This window comes from Pinus tabuliformis, chromosome 2_1 (genome assembly GCF_031772625.1).
Source record: "Pinus tabuliformis cultivar Carrire ecotype Pingquan chromosome 2_1, CPIR1, whole genome shotgun sequence".
NCBI lineage: Eukaryota > Viridiplantae > Streptophyta > Pinopsida > Pinales > Pinaceae > Pinus > Pinus tabuliformis.
In genome coordinates, this window is record NC_142299.1 from 989,378,295 (window position 1) to 989,383,783 (window position 5,489).

Sequence of the window (5,489 nt, forward strand, 5' to 3'; positions counted from 1 at the left end):
AAAACAATCATGACTAGAGAAGCTCAAAAACAAAGAAGTATGATCGGGATTACAAAAAGGACCTATAACAACTTTTCGGCTCTTGAAAATGAAGTTGAATGTTCTACTTGCAATAACTTTGGTCATGAAGATTCTGAATGCAGGAGCAGGTTTCAGCAGACAAAGGAACAAGCCTCAAGCACCAGAACATGGAGAATAAAGGAACCACAAACAGAAAGATGTGGGATAGCCTTTTATGCAGAGGGACAGGAAAATCTATGGTACATCAACAGTGGATGTTCGAAGCATATGACAGGTGATAAAGAAAAACTTGAATCATATTCTACTTTAGAAAAGGGAAAGAAAGTTTCTTTTGGAAATGATACTCCAGCAGCTATAAAAGGAAAAGGCACAGCTCAGTTAAAAGAAAAGGTCAAAACTGGAAATGTTTTGTATGTTGATGGCTTGAAGCATAACCTTCTGAGTGTCAGTCAGATGTGTGATCAAGGAACCGAGGTAATATTTCGATCAAATGGATGTAGCGTTCGTGATCTTGATACAGGGAAAACAGCGATCAAAGGTAGAAGAACTCCAAATAATCTATACATATTTGAAGAAGGAAAACAACAATGCTATTTGAGCAAGGATGATGAACATTGGTTATGGCACCGGAGGTTGGGGCATCTAAGCTTTTCACAAATAAGGAAGGCATGCAAATATCAGGCAGTTCGTGGTCTTCCAGATATCAAAATTCTAGACAACACTATATGCAAATCATGTCAGTTTGGTAAGCAAACCAGAACCAACTTCCCAGAGAAGGAAGGATCAGCCAGCAGGCCTCTTGAACTAGTCCATATAGATGTATGTGGTCCTTTCAGGACGAGGTCACCTCGAGGAGAAGAATACTTGATATTATTCATTGACGATTTCTCCAGGTTTGTTTGGTTAGGACTTTTGAAGCACAAAGACGAAGCATTCGAAAAATTCAAATCCTTTAAAGCCTTGGTTGAAAATGAATCAGGTTACAAAATTAAGTGCCTCAGGTCCGACAGAGGTGGGGAGTTTACCTCAAATGAATTTTTCGATTTCTGTGAAGAACATGGGATAAGAAGGGAATTCTCTATAGCTAGAACTCCTCAGCAAAATGGAGTGGTGGAAAGGATGAACAGAACAGTTCAACAAATGGCCCGTGCTATGCTTGATGAGTCCGGAACTCCCACAACTTTTTGGGGTGAAGCTGCATATGCTGCGGTTGTTATTCTCAATAAAACAAATGTCCGAGTGAACAACACTCAAACTCCTCATGAACTCTGGTATGGTGAGACTCCTTCGGTAAAACACTTCAAAATCTTTGGGAGCAAATGCTATATTAAGAATACTGATGAGCAACTTGGCAAACTTGAACCTAGAGCAGATGAAGGCATTCTTCTTGGTTATTCTCCACATAGAAAAGCATATAAGTGCTACAATAAAAGACTTGGAAGAATTGTTGACAGCATTGATGTAGTGGTTGATGAAAAAGGATACATTCCTAGGCAAGTAAATCATGAAAATATCGAAGAAGATGAAGGCTACCCTCAAAGACAGAATGATGAAGAAGAAGAACCTCAAGAAGCACCAGAGGAACAGATAAGGGTAGAAGAGAAGACTCCATCCAGGTACGTTCAGAAGAATCATCCAGAATCTCAGATTTTGGGGCAAAAAGAAGCAGGTGTACAAACAAGAAGAACAATTGCAGAAGCTTCAAGCTATTTGGCATTACTCTCATCCACTGAACCACAAAATGTAAAAGAGGCATGCAAAGATGAATGTTGGGTCAAAGCAATGGATGAAGAACTTGAGCAGATCGAAAAGAACAACACTTGGGAGTTGGTTCCTAGACCAAAGGATAAGAATGTTATAGGGACAAAATGGGTCTTCAAAAATAAGTTGAATGAAAATGGGGAAGTAATTAGAAACAAGGCCAGACTTGTTTGTAAAGGGTATGCGCAGCAAGAAGGAATAGATTTTGAAGAAACTTTTGCTCCTGTTGCAAGACTTGAGGCCATCCGAATGTTCCTTGCTCTCTCAAGCTTTCAAAAGTTCAAAGTATTTCAAATGGACGTGAAATCAGCCTTTCTGAATGGAGACTTAGAAGAAGAAGTATACATTGAGCAGCCAGATGGTTTCATTCTTGGAAATGATCCAAATCTTGTATGCAGATTGAAAAAGGCTCTCTATGGTCTTAAACAAGCTCCAAGGGCTTGGTACTATCGTTTGGACAAATATCTTCATCAACAAGGTTTTTCAAAAGGATCAGCAGATAGCAATCTTTATATAAAAATTGAAAATGACAAATTGCTGATACTTGTTGTGTATGTAGATGACATTATCTTTGGCAGCAATGAAGAATCTATGAGTCAAAGCTTTGCCTTGGTGATGCAGAAAGAATTCGAAATGTCCTTTCTTGGAGAATTGACATATTTTCTTGGCCTGCAAATCCAACAAAAGGAAGGAGGGATCTTCCTGTCTCAAACTAAGTATCTCAAGCAGATTTTGAAGAAATATGGCATGGAAGATGCAAAACCAGTATGTACACCCATGGTCACAGGTTGTAGCCTCAGTGCAAATGATGAATCAACAACAGTACATCAACCAACCTACAGATCTACGATTGGAAGTCTACTTTATTTGACAGGTACCCGACCAGACATCATGCATGCAGTGGGAATAGTTGGAATATTTCAGGCAAATCCAAAGGAAACTCATATTCAGGCAGTAAAGAGAATCTTCAAATATCTTCAAGGCACTCAAAATTATGGCTTATGGTATCCTAGAGATACAAATCTCACACTTCATGCTTATACTGATGCACATTGGGCCGGAAGCGTGGATGACAGGAAGAGCACAAGTGGTGGTGCATTCTTTATGGGTTCCAGATTAGTATCTTGGTTCAGCAAGAAACAGAGTTCGATTGCCTTGTCTACAGCTGACGCAGAATATGTTGCTGCTGCATCTTGCTGCACTAAACTCCTTTGGATGATGCAGACCTTGCAGGATTTTCAAATCACTTGTACACCACCCATCTCCATCTTATGTGATAATACAAGTGCAATCAGCATTTCAAAGAACCCAGTCATGCATTCAAAAGCCAAGCACATACCAATCAAGTATCACTTTCTCCGGGAACAAGTGCTTGAACAAAAGGTCAAGTTGGAGTATGTTCCTTCTAAGGAACAGGTTGCTGATATACTCACCAAACCATTGCCTAGGGAGACCTTTGAATACCTCAGGCAAAAGCTGGGGGTTGTTGATGCATCATCTTGTTGTTGAATCTCTTCTGATTGTTGGTTGTACGCAAGGTCCATCTAAAGTATATGCGTACATGTGCTGGGTTGTGGATTGGTCAAAGATCGAATGGCACAGGTTCAGGGGGAGCATATCATGCATTGTTGGCATTATGGAGGAAGTACAGAATGAAATCATGGATGCTAGTCTGAATGTTGCTGCAATACGTCTCTATCTCTTTCATGGTCATTTATGGTGTTTGATGGATTATGGTTCTTCTTTGCAGATCTGGTTTATAGTCAGGGGGAGCATGTTCTTAGGGGGAGCATAACCCTTTGCCCTTGATGTCAAAGGGGGAGAATGATTGGTTGTTGTTGCCATCAAGTCCAAAGGGGGAGATTGTTGGCATTATGATACATATGTTGTACTTGATGGCAACCCACTCATCTCAGATGATAAATTATAGTGCAACAAAGTTCACGCACTTTCATGAAGATAAAAGTTTCTTTCATGAAGAAAAAAAAAAAAAGTTTCCTTCATGTAGAGAAAAGTTCACGCACTTATATGCAGAGAAAAGTTTAGAGAAAAGTTCACGCACTTTTATGCAGAGAAAAGTTTATTTCATGTAGAGAAAAGTTCACGCACTTTTATGCAGAGAAAAGTTTATTTCATGTAGAGAAAAGTTCACGCACTTTTATGCAGAGAAAAGTTTATTTCATGTAGAGAAAAGTTCACGCACTTTTATGCAGAGAAAAGTTTATTTCATGTAGAGAAAAAGTTCACGCACTTTTATGCAGAGAAAAGTTTATTTCATGTAGAGAAAAGTTCACGCACTTTTATGTAGAGAAAATTTTATTTCATGTAGAGAAAAGTTCACGCACTTTTATGCAGAGAAAAGTTTATTTCATGTAGAGAAAAATTTCACGCACTTTCATGCAGAGAAAAGTTCCTTTCATGAAGAGAAAATTTCACGCACTTTCATGGTTGGCTCATGGTATTAGTTCGACAGTTTTTGATCCTATGGTTTTGGTCCGTGGTATTGCATCCAAAAGTGTTGATCTCACGCACTTTCATGGTTGGTTCATGGTATTAGTCCAACAGTTTTTGATCCTATGGTTTTGGCTCGTGGTATTGCATCCAAAAGTGTTGATCTCACGCACTTTCATGGTTGGTTCATGGTATTAGTCCAACAGTTTTTTGATCCTATGGTTTTGGACCGTGGTATTGTGGAAGGCCTAAGACTATAAAAGAGGAAGGAGATCATTTGGCAAAGAATCATCGAATGAATTGAATATCTAATAAGTGCTAGATCTGAAATATTTGTGATTGGGTTATGGTGCAGATCTGGATCTGAATTAAGGAGGAACCTTAGCGCATAAAGAAGGATAAGTTCTTTTGATGGGTCATAATCTTTATGCTTGAATAATAGTATCTTTGCATGATTTTGATTTGTTATATGAGGCGCATGCTTGATCTATAAATCTGACAATCTGGGTTAATTAGTGTCTGAATATTTGAAAGAAGGAATTATCCTTTATAGATCTGCACGCAGGTTTCAGGTTGTTGAAGTAGCGTATATCTTTAAATTATGATCTAGCTGCCTCTGTCTATTGCTGCAATATTCTGGGTTCAGAATTTGGTGTGTGGTTACTGTTACTGTGTTCTGGGTACAGCTGTCAGAGAAGTGTTTACTTGATTCAGTGCTAATTGGGAAAAGGAGATTGTTTGATGCAGATATACTTGATGATTGATTGATGTTCATGGATCCAGTCTGAAAATTTATGAAACGTGGTCCCTGGAAGAAAGAGAAGGTTGTAGCCTTCAGTAGGCCAGCACCTACGTACTAGTATCTTGGCTAGTACAAGAGGTAATGGGGTTGTAGCTCCCTTCTAGGAGAAGCTGGAGAACGAGAGAGGGTTGTAGCTCTCTGCAGGTTGTAGCCTGTGTACTGGTAAAGGACTGCACCAGTACAAAATCATTGTAAAAGGAGTTTCTAATTGAAAGAAGATAGAGACATATTGCAGCAAGTGTTTTTCACCCACATTGGGTTTCCACCTTATATCTGGTGTTCTTTTGTGTGACTATTTGCTTTTCTTGTTCCTGCTCATTATTTTATGATACTGACATACAAAGTAATGATCAATATTTGAAGAATTATTCAAAGTATAAATAAGGAAGATAGATTGATAAGAATTTGATAATACTGATTCACCCCCCCCCTCTCAGTATTATTTCCAACAAAT